This window comes from Amblyomma maculatum, chromosome 1 (assembly GCF_055883805.1).
Source record: "Amblyomma maculatum isolate TAMU_Amacu chromosome 1, ASM5588380v1, whole genome shotgun sequence".
Taxonomy (NCBI): Eukaryota; Metazoa; Arthropoda; class Arachnida; order Ixodida; family Ixodidae; genus Amblyomma; species Amblyomma maculatum.
In genome coordinates this window covers 302,498,629-302,514,817 of record NC_139344.1, presented here as the reverse complement: position 1 = coordinate 302,514,817, position 16,189 = coordinate 302,498,629, and positions in this window count along the sequence as shown.

The following is a 16,189-nucleotide window of genomic DNA, read 5'->3' as shown; positions in this document are numbered from 1 at the left end:
TCTCCCAGCAAGCGGTACGCTTGGGTTTCCTTCGTGATTGTGGCAGTCTTTCTCGCCGCCCTTGCGCTTATTTTTATTCTTGTTCACATCCGTAGTAGTCGAAGCATCGCACGAGACCACTGAAGTCACTAAATGAGTAAATCACACTCACTGGGATAACAAAACGCGAACGCAGAAGGAACACAGCGGCCGCAACATATACGGCGTCAGCTTCTGCGCCGCCTCAGTATTAGCTCCCGTCGGCCGCCAGGTGGCGCCACATGTCTCAGCAAACTCCATTGCAGGTTGCCTATAGTGACAACTGTTTTCTGTGAGTGTCGTTTTTGAAATTGCCGATTTTCGTGAACAGCGTGCGGTGGTGAAATTGTGCTTTCTGCTCGGAAAAAATGGAACAGAAACTCTTGAAATATTAAAAAGACCTACAAGGATAATGCTATGGGTGAAAACTCAAGTGTTTGAGTAGTTTTCCCATTTCAAAAATGGTGAAATGTCAATTTATGACCAACCTCGTTCTAGTCGTCCTTCCACGGCCCGAGCACATGAAAATGCTGAAAATTCGTGCAATCATCAACGAAGATCAACGACGGACGATTGAAGAAATTGTGGAGCTGTCGGGAGTGACTTGTAGTTCAGTGCAGCGAATTTTGACAGATTTGGGAATGAAAAAGGTAGCTGCCAAATTCGTGCCACTACTGCTGACTGCTGAACAAAGACAAGGTCGCGTGGAAGCATGCTGTGTTTTGAAAGAAGAGTCCCGAAATGATCCAAACTTTTTTCAAAAATTATCACAGGTGACGAAACTTGGTGCTATGCTTACGATCCTGAATCAAAGCTACAATCAAGCCAGTGGAAGACTTCCCCTCTCCCCAAGAAAGAGCGTCAGGTGAAACCAAACCTCAAAGCAATGCTGATTTGTTTTTCGATGTGAGAGGAATCGTCCATTTAGAGTTCGTTCCGCAGGGTCAGACACTTAACCAGGCTTTCTACTTGAAATTTTTTAAAAGTTGTGAAGCAGTGTGCGGTGAAGCGGCCTGATTTGTGGCAGTCGAGTCACTGGCTTCTCCATCATGACAATGCCCCTGCTCACATAGCCTTGTCTATAAGACAATATTTCACCAAGAATGGCATTACCCCTGTTCCTAGTCCCCTATACTCACCGGATCTTGCCCCGTTTAATTTTTTTTGTGTGTCCCATAATGAACCAACACATGAAAGGAAAGCGTTTTGCTGATGTTGCAGAGGTAAAGAAAAAACAATGGAGGCGCTGTCAAGCGTCACAAAGGATGAATGTAAACAATATTTTGAAAAGTGGAATGAAAGGTTAGACAAGTGTATTAGGGCAAGTGGAGAGTACTTTGAAGAAGATTGAAGGTTTGTGCTTGAAATGTGAATTGGTTAAAAAAAATAAGTTCAGTTTCTTTTGGGTACCCCCTTGTATTTCATGGCCTTGTATTTTAAACCCCAATCAGTTGAGCCATTATTGAAAATCAGACCAGACTTAACTGCACTAAAACTGAAGCCTAGAGCATCCCCTTCATTTTCGCAATACTTAACTAGGGTTTGCAAGTCTTCTTGGCTATATGCTAACAGCACAATATTGTCTGCATACATTAAACTGGGGAGGCGCTGCTCTACGACCTTTCCGTCTATGACAAGTTTAAAACCTAGGTTGCTTTCTTTTAGCCTCCGTTCCATATTTATCATATAAAGCATGAACAGCAGCGGTGATAGGAGACAACCTTGCGATTTCCACTGGTCGGTACGGAGCACGTTTTCTTGCTCCGGGACGACGATTTCGATTTCCACTGGTCGACCAAGATAGGTTGCGCGTATTCCGCTGGTCGTTTGGGGCAGCTCGGGACGCTCCAGCTCGATCCGCCGACCGAAGTCGGATCTCGCCGGAAGTCCTAGTCGCTGACGCGGTCACTTCCGGATGCTGCTGGATTCTTTTGGCTGTTTTTGACCGTTTCAGCGACATCGGCAGAGGACGCTGGATGTCACCGTTTTTTGCGCGAATATGTCGAAATGCGTCTATCGAAAAACGTCTGCAGCGTTAAAAAAATGAGAAAGCAAGTTGTTGAGGGCCACACTCCTGCCTATTTATCAACCGCAAACATTTTGGCGCTGGGATGCGGCTACAACTTTCGAAACCGGCTCAGCTTTACTTCCGCCGCGCGCTCTACACGTTCCGCTGGTCGACCAAGGCTGATTCGCTCTGTAGCGCTTTAGGTAGGCTCGGGCGCCCAGCTCCGATCGACCAGTAGAAATCGCCATTAATCCTTTGCACACCTTGACAGCGTCCATACTTCTTATTCCTTCCAATGTAATTTCTAATTTGTTATCCCTGTATATTATCTCCTTTCCCTTATAAATCAAATTCATTTTACTCTGCCGCCAGCTGTCCAGAATTTGCTTATTCGTTATGTGTGACTGTTTTCAAAGCTTTTAACGTTTGCTTACTTCTTGGACCAAGTTTATTAAGCAGTTTGATCAAAATTCCATCTATTCCTGTAGATGTCGTTTTAGGAATATTTTTGTTTGCCTTTATCCAGTTTAGATTGGTCAGTTTTAAGCTGCTTTGTGTCCGGCTATCTTGTGTTGCTCCCTGGCTTGCGGAGACTACCCTACAGTCACTCTTATGGTGAATTCGAGTGGGAGAACAGGTGCACTCGCGAGCACTTCGAAAGTTCTCTCAACAAGTGGGCGCCCTCCAGTGGGAGAGCAGGAGTAGGATCACTGGCTTCCAATGATAGAGGAGGAGGGCTTTTCCTCCACTCAGAGCAACCGAGTACACTCCTGGCTGCTCTGTCGTCTAAAGCGAGTTTAGAAGAAGTCACATGTCATAAAGCGTCATATCCGCACCATCTTTTTTTTTTCTTTTTTCTCTTGCGTCGGCCCTCGGGGAGCGGAAAGCATTGCTCAGGTGCTGTATGCATGCTTAAGAGTAGCAGCTGGCGTCGAAAGGGCCAAAGGAGGCAGAACGCCGCGCTGTGAGAACAAAGGCATACAAAACAAGCAGTTTTTCACGGAGCATTGGCCTCTCCTCGGGTTGCAACTGCCATCACTGCAGGCAGGCGGAGAATGCTGGAGAGAGAAGTGCGGTACGTGGTCGTGGTGCACTGCTCGCGACACGCAGAGAGCGTTTCCGTGGTGAACAGTTACACCCTCGCTCGGTGTGCTCCTGTATGCTCTGCAATGTTCGGCGCCTCTGCTCTTGTCCCCCCAACCGAATGCACCATTAAATGACTAGACTATAACTGATGTAATGTAGTTCACAGCATTGTCTCCCTTTAAACAATTTCCCTCGTTATCTTGAATCCGTTCCTGCTTCGATTCTTTTTACCTAGCCAGCTTATGTGGTTCCAGAATTTCCTTGGCCCGCCTCTAGTGGCATCGTGGATTTCAGCCATCCAGCGATCGGTGGACTGCTTTATTTTACTTGGGACGAGGGCCGGCCTGCACATCGTTTCTTTTGACAATACGATTCCCATTTTTGGTCTATTTCCTCCTGCTATACCTATGCTTTCTTTGCCTCTTGGTGTTCCCTTGAAGCTGCCCGTCGTTCAATGGCTTCCCCGATTTCCTTATTCCATCAGCTCCGTATCTTCCTCTTTCCATTCCAGCGGTTTGCTACTTTAACCTCCTTAATTTTTCTCAAGAGTAGTTCTGCCTGAGCATAATCCGCCTTCCATGAGGCTTTTCTCTATTGCTTCCTCTCTCTATGCTATTTGTGCTATCTGTGCTATTTGATCGTCGCTTAATTTTGCGTTTACTTTTTGTCTAAGTTCCATTTCTCTTTTCATCAAGGGCCCCATCTGCAGCATAATAAGTTTATGATTACTTCCCAGACTACACTCCCCTTCTTCGTCTATTTCCATTTTTGCGAGCTTGCTATAAATTCCCTGCGACATTAGGCAGTAATCAATGGTCGTCTGCCTCTTCCGGAATTCCCACGCAATTTGTCCCTCACCATTTTGTTTCTCTATTTATAATAACTAGGTTGTTTCGCTCACAGAAATCTAGCATTAGCTTCCCGTTACAATGCGTGTATCTATACAGATTGCTGATTTGGCCGTTCATGTCCTCCAGTAGAATAATATTGGACCAGTCTCCAAACTGGCTTATATCGTCACAGACATTTAACGAGCTAATTGTTTTTATGCGTGCATTGGTGTCCTGTCTCTAAATAAACTACCTCTAGCCATGTCCTTATGCCGGCAGTTGTTCCTGATACCCAGATGTTCTTTGCAAGACAATTTTATTTGCCAATTTATTCCTTGGTGTATCAACATATACCTCCCCCTCCCCCCTTTTGCTCTGTTCTCGTTCTGTTGCACCCTTCCCAGACGTAGCCTTCTATAAATGGTGGATCATCTAGATCCCCAACTGCTGTTCTATTTCTAGCCATTTCATTTTCTTCCTACCCCCTTGCATGTTTATGTAGCTGATCCTAGTGTTAAATCTCTTTTTTGTACTTTTCTTTTTGGACCTCCTCTTTGCCATTTTGTTGGGATCAGCCGTTATGCTTCCTTTTGCTTCACTTCCAACAACCCCTGCGCCTGGAGCCCTCGCAGACCCCCTAAAAAGCTACAGCCCTGCCTGCCAGGCGCCAGCCGATCTCTGCTCCCACCCTTCTGTTAAAATGGATATCATCTCATTGAAAAGCTTTGCCAAAACCTGCTCTATGCAACTCCCTGTTTACTCCAACCACTTCAAAACGCTTCTCCAGCTTAACTTTCTTATGTGATGATTAACTGTCACCACGTCCTTTTCAAGCTTTCCGTTCGTTCCTAGCACCTCCGATACTGTGCACACAACGATTTGCGCTTGCTGTGCTATCGCCCCGATATCCAACTCCCTGAGCTAAACTTTCCACCACTCAGATGACCTCCGGCGCTGCATGGTAGCGCTGCAACACTCCTGCAGCACTACCATTCAGCTTTGCTTGCTACTACAGTCGAGCCCACTTATAATGACCCCACTTAAGACGAACGCTCGCTTATCATGAACAAGTCCGGTGCGACTGTCAAAATATACATTAGGGCTATGGCGCTCTGTCTCAGCTACAATGAACATCTATGAGACTAGCCGATCGGCTACAGCGAACCTTGGTGCTGCAGACCACTTTCCCCATGCTGGGATCCGTCGATCCTGTGCTCTGCAAGCCGCGACAATCTGCATTCCCAACTCCCCCATGGCATTTCGCCCGAGGCATGAGGGGCGGTGCAGACGCAGCAAGCGGCTCCCTAGTTTATCTCTCGCGGCATCTCGCCAGAGAAATGAGGAGCGGAGGTCAAGTTTGCTATTACAGTCGAACCCGGATATATCGAATTTTGGTTATATCGAACTCACGGAATATCCCCTTGAAAATCTCATGTAAAAGTATAGGAAAGCCGCGTCATATATCGAACTCAATTTCACCGATCGTTCGATATATCGAACTCCGCACCACGCACAGGAAAGTGTGCCTTCCCCAAAGACGATCGCATCACCCTCGGCCATTTGCTGCGTAACGTTTTCAAGCCACGCGCGGAAGGAATGAGAGGGGACAGTTCGGCTAGGGCAGCGCCGCGCCCATTCCCCAAAGGCGCGCACATCTGCGGTTATCGTTTCCCGCGCGTCAGCACGTGACGTTTGCAAGCCATGTGCTTGAATGAACCAGAGAGAACCGGTGGGAACGAGAGGGGAAAAAATGCGATACAGCGAAGCACAAGGGTGTGCCCATTCTTTTGCCGAGCTCTTTCTCCTTCCTCTTTCCCGGTCTTTGTTCGCAGTAGCACGCGCTACGCATGCGCCAAGCCAGCTCAACCCGTTTTCAGACAGAACGTCGGACGCTTTCTCCAGTGTGTGTTGCGAATTCTGCGCGCGGCAGCTGACGTGGCTATGGCGCCTGCGGAAGTTAAGCGGCAGATCTATCTTTTTTTTCTTTTCTTTTGCGAGAGTCGTTTGTTCTTATCGCTGTGCTGTACACGCAGCGTAGCGCAAGATATGGCGTTACGAAGGGTTTTTTTTTTTTTTTTTTTTTTTTTGCGGGAGTCGTTTATCCTTGCACGTACGAATCAACGAAAGCACGCGGTCAGCTGCGATCATGACACTGGCTTTTAGCATTTTCCGCTTCAAACAGCGTTTGCAGCTGCTTTATCACGCTTTCCAATGATTTTGTGGCAGTAGACTACGCCTGCATCAAGCGCGGCATGATAAATCGAACCAGGCTTGTGCAATCAAGCCATCGCGGGCAGTCTGCCAAGTTCGCTCCCCGCCACAGCAAGGGCCACCCCAGCAGGAGCTATCAAAAGATAAACACGCCGCGACGTTATCGCTTCGCAGCATCTTGGCACGCTGCCAATAAATGAGCTGAGGATGAGGTGACCGAAACCAGCCGAAACCGTGGAGGAAGGAAACAACTTAGGAGAGGCCCTTGCCATTCCCAATGCATTGGAGAAAGTGTGGCGGAAGTGACGTCAAAATTTAGGGTTAGCCAAGTCGGGCCATTAGCAACGGCGACGCTGTTGCTATGAAAACTCGGGCCACTAGCAACAGCATTGCTAAGGGCCCTAGGTACGTGAGCGTCGCGGAGAAAGAGAATGCGGAGGGTAGAGGAGGAGGAGAGACGTTGCAGCGTCCGGTCGCGGCGCGGCAGCGCCGGCTTCAAAAAAATGACGTCAGGGCCTCTTTTAAGTTCTTTCCTTCCTCCATGACCGAAACGGAGTAAGACATGCAAGCGATAACGCTAGCGATTTCTGCTGCGGCGACACAGAAACCTTGTTTTGAGCTGCCGTGGTGGCTCGTACGGCAGAGGGACGCAGTTCCAACAAGTTGGAAATTTTTTGCCCTGTCGCTGCCGCTCGTCGCTGAGATCGCTTGCATGTGAGCGAGCTGGCCTTAACGCTTTTTTTTTTTCCAATTCTCGAGTGCAAAAGTGGAGGGTGGGCTCATTATGCGAGTGAGTTGATTACGTGACAAATACAGTATCGTTTCTTCGCATCGTAAGCGCCGTCCTAAGCCGATTTCTGTATATCGAATTATCGATATATCGAACTATTTCGCGATCTCCTTCGAGTTCGATATATCCGGGTTCTACTGTAATCGACAATGTAGCATGCAGTCACGTGCTGTCGAACCCGCCTTCCCTTCCCCCTCACCCCTTCCCTCTATCCCACTGACAGTGGCGCAGTGTGCAGTCGCTTACTCGTTTTTCTTGCTTGCGGTTGTGCGGGTGTGTTGTTTGTTCCCTAGTGGTGTGAAGCTATAGTGTACTAGAATATATATGTGAAGCCTATATTCAAGATGGCGGATTTTCCAGCGTCCACTTCGAAAGTGAAGTGTCTTTGGACTTGGCCACAAAACTTTCGATATTGAAAGATCTTTCTCAAGGAACTAGTTAAAAAGTACGGTTTGTCAAAGCCGACAATATCCCCAATACTGGAAAAGAAAGATAAATCTACAAGAGTGCCGCCACGGACTCCGCGACGAGGAAACGCCTACGGAAGGCACATATGCAGACATTGAAGACACGCTCCTTAAGTGGTTTCTTGATGCTCGGGCACGCAATGTGCCTATCAGCGGGCCACTGATGTTGTCTAAGGCAAAAGACCTTGCATTCCTACTGAACTTCCCAGATATGTTTTCCCTGGAAACAGCTGTCTCCATCGCTTCAAGGATAATATTCAAGTACATCAATGGCGAATCGGCAGCAGTAAATGACGAAGACGTCACCACATGGCTGTCAACAAACTTGCCCCATGTATCAAGGTATGCTGAAAGGGACGTATATGACGCCGGCCTTATTCTACCAAATGCTGCCTGGCAAAACGCACGCTATGAAGGGCGACAAGTGTGCTGGTGGTAAGCACAGCAAAGTGCGGATAACTGTACCGCTGCGCACGAACATGACGGAAGCGATCGGTGCTTGCCATTTGTCATCGGCAAGTCAAAGAGGCCACGTTGCTTACTAACGTACAGATCCCGTCATAAATATGCAGCCCATCGCAAACAGATGCAGAGCGAGTGCCGGGCTGAGTGGTGGCGTGCCTGTCTCTTATGCGCGCTTGGTGCGAGGGTATAGTGGGTGAGAAAGAAAGGGTCCCTTGCCATGTACTCGCACTGGCTTTGTGATAGTAAGTGCGGCGTTCTTATTATTCGTTTCTGGCCTCTTGGCTGGGGCGCTTAATCAATCCAGTGCGCTGAGTAACATTCGTCACGCTCACCGAAGCGTTCGTGCGATGCGAGCGGCAGTGCTGTCACGGGTGCTGGAGGATAAAGCGTCGCGTCTGCTTGCCGTTATTGCCGGCTATGAGCCAAGAAAGTTCAGTGGCTCAAAACGTTTCATGCATGCTCCGCCATGAAAAAAAAAAACACGAGAAAAGGTATCAAGCCCACCTAGCTCCTGTCAGCAGGCCCTGCGCTGCAATGTTTTCTTTCCCGGCAGTTTTTTGTCCCCGAGATCGTTGGAAGGCTTTTAAAGATCTCTTCGTTTCAAGATGAAAACCCTATGGGCGCCATAGCCATGAATGTCAGCGCCATCCAGAGACCAGAAAACGTGATCAAACAGTGATGCGGTCGCTTAGGTCCATTACAGAGGTTTATGTGTGGGATGTGAAAAACTCAACATGTTGGATTCCTTCAAGTAAAGGCCGCATAAATTTAAATTAAGGGTGGATTGCATTAAATTAGAGGTGTATATTGCTGAAAAACATGCATTGTTGGTTTACACGACAGTTCGTTAAAAGTAAAATTTGGTTAGTCGTGATGAATTATGCGTGGATTATAATAGACCAAGTTACAGTAGAGTAGGATAGGTTATATTGAAGGGTTAAGGGTCCACAAGATAAGCATTTCTTTCTGCGGAACACAGACTTGCGTGATAGACGACGCATGCTGTAGTATAGAGTGCTTCGAAGCCTGCCAATAAAGATACCACAGTAAGACGGATCTTTGGCCTATTTTCTACGCAGGTCAATTTTCTTGGTACTGGTTTGCAATGATTTCGACTTCGTGGCAGAACACGCACAAGGCTTTTTACCCTGCTATTCAGTGGGTGAATGTAACGTGTTGAACACTTGACCTTGGTTTATCAAGTTGGCGGCAGTAATTGTTGCGAATTTTTAGTCCAGCAAGGCAGTCAGCAGAACAGGTTTTCAAGGATTGTGCATGAAGTTAAAATAAATTCGGCACTCTTAGAACCACTGACGAACTGTGAAAGTATGAATATTGAGCACATATATTCCAACAGAGCCCACCACCAGTCCATCTTAATAAAAGTAATGAACCATATCAAAACGTAATTCACTCCTCTGCACCACCATCCATCAGAATGCTCCATAACCCAACTCAGTCCAGCAAGCTGCAACCAAATGCAACGTAGTACACTCTTCCTCTAGCATGTCCCCATAATCCACAGTACCCAAAATAATCCACCCTAATTTATCGTATATCACTCTTAATCTTCTTGCATCTACCCTTAATTTCCTTTCATCTGCCTAATGAATGCTACCCGAAAAATAACCCTTAATCAAAATGTAACTATCATAATTGAAGCAATCTATTAGAATTCACACATATTCCACTCTAACTTGATCCACATTAATTCAATCAAATTTATCCTTAGTCCATTCAATGTAGGCGAAAAACAAGAAGCACTGTGTGATGTCGGTGCAGGTTAAAAAACCCCAAATGCTCGAAATTTTTCGAGACCTTCGCTACAGCATCTTTTAAAGCATTAGTCATCCTATTTTAATCCCAAGTTATTCATCATAACCCACCCTCAAACCTAATCTGTCCACCCCATAAACAGTCTTAATCCAACGTATTCGTTTCAATACACCCAAAACAATCGTGAACATTCTAATGGACTATTGTTACCACTTGACTGTTCCGGTGGCATCAGGGCGATATTTTGGGACCAAATTTTGCACGCCGGATGCTACTGTCTTTTGCTGCTACTGAGAGATGTCTCGCCTTAAAACGAGAAGTTCATCCAGCAACTTGTAACAGTCGAAAATCACAGAAAAGGAGCCAGAAAAGAATCACAAGGAACACAATGCTTGCGAGGGTGGAAGAACGGGCTAGTTGGTAATTCATGTTGAAAATCAAACTAGCGCACTTCAAAACAAGGACACAGGGAGAGAACGACAACACAGCGCTGACTTCAACTGGTTTTTATTGGAGAGTGACACATTATATATGTACGAAAAGTGGGCGTAAAGAATTGATAACAACTGCTCAGTTTGCACGTGGCGTAAAACAACTAAGGCAAAGTTAAAAGGCGCACGATAACAATATAGGTCAAAGCAAGGCAGAACGGCAGGGGTATGAAAAATAAAGAAGCGAAAAACTGGGAGGCATGTAGGTAAAAAACAGTTAAAGATGGCATGATCCGAAGATACATAAACTTTAGTTTATGTATCTTTATCTTATGTATCTTTAGTTTATGTAACTTTAGTTTATGTATCTTCGGATCATGCCATCTTTAACTGTTTTTTACCTACATGCCTCCCCGTTTTTCGCTTCTTTATTTTTCATACCCCTGCCGTTCTGCCTTGCTTTGACCTATATTGTTATCGTGCGCCTTTTAACTTTGCCTTAGTTGTTTTACGCCACGTGCAAACTGAGCAGTTGTTATCAATTCTTTACGCCCACTTTTCGTACATATATAATGTGTCACTCTCCAATAAAAACCAGTTGAAGTCAGCGCTGTGTTGTCGTTCTCTCCGTGTCCTTGTTTTGAAGTGCGCTAGTTTGATTTTCAACAATGCTTGCGGCCAGGCACTAAGTTCTCTTCACGCCTTTTCTTGCTTCTCTCTTTTACGGCGAAGCACGCCTCAAGTGTTCTCGACCACTCCATGCGGAATTGGCACTGCGGGAAAGCAGCTTTTATTTCCCAGCGCCCGTGACAGCTTTGGCACTAGCGCCCGCTTCAGAGCGCTTGCCGAAAGTGAGTCTGCACTTTCGGCATCGATGAAAGCGCCTCCGCAAAGGCGACAGGAATGACGCAACTGGCTCACTATTGCGCAGCCAGAGTGAAACCCTCTCCCTCACCATCCTAAGAGCAAGGGAGCTGTTCACCCTCTTTACCCTTGCAGCAGGCGCGCCAAGAAAACAGGGGTGCCACCTCCCAGCCCTGCATCTGCTCCGTGTCCCTTCGCAGTGGACTGTATATTTCTGACGAGGGCTGTATCTGTGCGGTACAGACAACTCAAAATCGTGGATGACACGCGAGTTGGTCACTGAATGGCTCATCGTTTTTAACAGCAGCATGGCAAAGGAAGGCGCAAAGTTCTCATTCTTGATAAATGTACTGCCCACCTTGTGCGGGCTTCATTAACGGCAGTTGAGCTGCTATTTCTGCCCCCAAATTCGACATCAAAAGCGCAACCGCTGGACATGGGCATAATACGGTCATTTAAAGCGGCCTACCGGTGCCGTGTGGTGCAGTGGATGCTGATTGCAGTTGGTCGCCCAGCAACCAATGTACCTCTCCAGATCTCGCTGTGCTCGGCGGTGGAAATGATTAAAGCAGCGTGGATGGAAGTGGCACCATATTCCATCCGGAATTGTTTTCGCAAGGCCGGCTTCACCAATGCAACTGAATTGAAGACACTCAACAAGGCCAACCTGATGACGACTTGTGGCGACGCGTTGTTGATGCTGACGTGGTCGGTTGGTCATCCAGGAAGTGCGGGCAGCAAACCATCGGAGCCAGCACCCGTATAAGCGTGAGCACAGCAGTGAATCATATTGAGGCACTTAAAAATGTTGTAATTTAAAGGCCTTGGGGGACGAACACACAGACGCTTTGAATAAGCTTGAAACCGCCTTCATCGGATGCGTGCTTTAAATTTCTCTTTTCATTGATATCGATTTTTTTGTGAGCGGCCCGCATATCACGAACTTCTGGATGCTCAGGTTCGTTATAAGCGGGCCCGACTGTATCACCATATTGCACTCTTCGAAATTTTTCGACACACCATTCTTGGTCTCTTTCAGCACTGCGTTCATTGTCCTCTCTGGGAGGGTTCCAAATATATTCGCTTATCACCCTTTACATGTTCCATGATAGCTTGACTGCACCTTCTCATGTCAGAACCCCCGGCGGTAAGCACCCGGGAATTCTCTCTCTCCCAACTGCTGGCTTCTGCTTTGGGTTATCTGTGTCCTCTCTGGGAATTTCCATTGTTGCTTACTTCTTCCTTCTTTCCAGACTTCTTAGCAGCTACTTTTGAATAACTGTTGGTTTGGCCCCACCTCTACTTTGCTTTTATCTTCCATGCCAGTGCTGGTCCCAGCCACGTGGCCTGCACTGGAATGTCCATCCTTGTTGCTGTCCCAGCAGTTTCAGATTTTCTACCCTTACTATACCTAAATCATTTTCTAAAGCTTTCACACACGACACTAGACCGACCTTTTCTAGTTCAAACCTATCTAGGCATGCACTTAGCACGCAACACCAGCACAAAATGTTAGTGCCTTCCGCTTCCTCTATGTAGTCGAAACACGCTTCATTCAGATTAACCTGTGCCTCACACTGCGTACACTTAACCTTCTTTTAATTGCACATCTTAAGCCTATATCAACTTAACACTACGAGTTCTCAGAATATACAGACTGCAAAGGAAAGACACAAAAACGACTAGCAAGTACGCGTTCAAATAAATTCTGCGAAAGCCAATAACCTAGAAAAAATAACTATCTAAAAAGCTAACAAAATAGTTAAAGAATTAACGCCGGAAAACCTAGCTGCTGGCACGAAAACCAGGCCACTAGAGCAGAGTTAAAATCTATTCTATAGCCTGCACCTAACTTAACTATAGCTGAAAACTAATAAAATAAAATAATAAAAGAAAGAACTAATCTATATGACGTTTGCAGAAGCTTCCGCAGTCGCTAGTCCGTCCGTTTCCGGTCGCGACGCGCTATCAGAGGGGCAATGAAACGTGTCTCCACACCACACGCTTTTCAAGGCTGCATGGATGAAATATAGGGGCATCCCCTTTGAAACGGGGTGGTAGCAGTTGCTATCATGCTCGTTTTTTTCCCTCATATCTTAATTATTGTTTTAGATTGGTTAACTATACCATCACTCTATTTACTGAATTTTTGTTTCTACATTACTAACATTGTTACTTTTCTGCTTTTAAGCCACCAATCTTCCAATCATTTTTTGCTAGCTTCCACCGCAGGTTCATTTACCTGGCCACTGGTATCTCTAAACCCCGGGGCCTCAGAAAGAGCGCCTGCGCCTGCATCAACTTCCGGATGGATACCATCACATTCGAGTATAAGATGTTCAACTGTTTCTATGGATTTACCACATACTGCACGTCTCTTTTTTGGTTAAATTTCTTTTTGTAGCTGCATGTCTAAGTACCCTGATCTAGCTTCAAAAAGTAGGGCACTGCCTCTTGAGTTATCAAAGAAAGCTTCCTTCCTGATCTGCCTTTTCCACTTTCGGTATAGTTCCACATCCTGGTTCTTTTCCATAGAATTTATCCAATTTTTACCTTCTGTGTTTTTCACCTGTTGCTTTATTTCTTCGTCCTAGTGACTAGCATACTTAGTGGTTAGTTTCCTAGTTCTTTTCCTCCATTGTGAGTCAACGCTGTTTAGGTATAGGTATTTAAATACTTTAGCTGCCCACCTGTTACTGTCCAATTTCCTTAGGCGTTCCTCATACAATATTTTACTCTGAGCTTCCCGTACTTCGAAAGATGCCCAGCCCATATCTCCCTGTACCGCCTCATTTGTGGTTTTGCCGTCATCCAACGGTTCTCAGATTTATTTCTAATAGCGACTGCACCTCTGCTTTTAGGCACAAAACGCATTTCCGAAAGTAAGCCCGGGCACCATAATTCCTTTCCAAATACCCCTCAACACCAGATACCTGTTGTATCCCCACAATGCCCTATGCTTCATTATCCCGGCATTTCTTCACCCTTTGGCCCTAAGTGATTGCTCATGCTTTTCAATGTATGCCAATCCTTCGTTTACACATACCCCGAGGTATTTATATTCTGCCACTCTGGGTATTTCATGCCCTTGTATTTTAAGACCCTGATCAGTTGAGCTGTTGAAAATCATCAGACCCGACTTAACTGCGCTAAAACTGAAGCCTAGAGTGTCCCCTTCGTCTCTGCAGTACTTTACTAGAGTTTGCAAGTCATCCTATCTCATAACAGCACAATATTGCAACAGTTGTTACACAGAAGCAACTACTGTGGCTGCTGAGCGAGCACTGAGACAGCTGAACCAGCGAACGAGGGCACCAGGAACGGGGGCCCACATTTCGTCGTCTACTTCGTCCCATTTCACTCCTTCTAGCTCTAATGCACGTGTCAATATCATCTGCATACATTAAACCGGGGAGGCACTGCTCTATCACTTTTCCGCCTAATCTATATGACAGGTTAAAACCTAGGTTACTTTTTTGTATCCTGCGTCCCATATTTATCATACAAAGCATGAAGAGTAGCGGTGATAGAGGACAACCTTGTCTTAATCCTTTGCATACTTTGACATCCTCCGTACTTCTTATCCCTTCCCACGTAATTTCTACTTTGTTATCCAGGTATATTTCCCGTAGGAACTCCATTATCTCATAACCGATACCTTCTTCTTTTAATATGTTCCACAGGAGTTCCCTGCTTACGTTGTCGTACGCCCCGTTTATGTCCAGGAAGGCCAAATACAAAGGTCTATTTTCCACTCTAGATATTTCGATGCATTGGGTAAGCACGAACAGGCTATCATCTAAGCGCCTACCATTTCTAAAGCCGTTCTGAAGTTCTCCGAGTATCTCGTTACTTTCTACCCATGCTTGCACCTTTAATTTCACCGCCTGCATGGCTAACCTGTACATAACAGATGTTATGGTAATTGGCCTGTAGGATTTGATGAGCATCCTACCTCCTTTCCCTTTATAAATCAAATTCATTTTACTTTGCCACCACCTGTCTGGAATTTGCTTATTCATAATGACTGTTTCCAAAGCTTTTAACATTGTTCAAACACGTTTTGTAGTTAGTGTTGGTAATTTTTACGTATAGTCTACTACCTATTTTATAGTATTTATGTTGCCTTAGGTATTGAATATATCACGAATCTATTGTGTATTTATTTGTAACTTCCATAACGTGTCTTCACGAGATTAGATTTAGTGGTCCAAACAAAGCCAAAAGCCTTTACAGAAAAAAAACTCACACCTAGTTAATAGTACCTGTTGTGTTTTTCTTCTCTTCTGGGATGGAAGGTTGAGCATGTTCAGTGATTTACAGTTCTGCATTCCTCCCTCCTGTGTTGTGTGCGAGGGGTGTTGCCGCATCCTGTGCGTGGCGCGGCGCGGGAGCCGAGCCGCCGGAATAAAACGATGCTTCCCCGCCGACCCCTCTGCTGCTGTATCTCGTGATCTGGCGCCTGGGAGCCCAAGGTCGAGACATGCGGGGACCGCGCCCCGGCGCTAGGGAAAAGACAGACTTGCCTGCAGATCATGTTCTCGCTGTTTCGTGAACTGACAGAAAGCAGACATGTGTGTGCTGCGCCCCCTCGGCACCGAGAGAGAGAGACTCGCCTGCGGGTCTGACTGTCGGACACTTTGCTTCGTGAACTGAAAGAAAGAAGTTGTGCGTGTGTTGTTTTCCTTTGTTTAACCTCCCCATATAATGTAAAGTTCAATACAGTTTTGTCGTTTGTTCTCATGAAAGTTTCACCGTGTAGTCATTGACTTATCACACACATTCAACAGTACCATAGCACATTAAAAGTAAGGCATGCATGCTGTCGGTGCTCCGGCGGCCATTAGTATAATGGAACCGTTAATCAGGCATTACTCTGAGCTTGGTCTGGACGGAATAACAAAATCGGCCTGCATCAAATGTATAGTTTATGCATTCCCAAAGAGCACATAGCTGATTGCTGTCTATTAGGCAACAAAGAAAGACAGTTCTCTGTTGGCAGCTTCAGTGCCTGTGAGAGTGAATGACAATGTGCATCATTCCCATTTATGTCACATGTTCTTGAGTTGGCTGTTTTTTGTGTCTTTTCATCCGTACATCTTGGGAGAACTGCATTTTATCATTTCCTAGTTTCTGGCGAACCTTCAAAGAGCATGTGATGAAATGTTTTCCAACAAAACAAAACTGATACAGTTTACAGTGTTTGCATTGTAACAGAATGTCCACAAAGACAAGACCGCAAA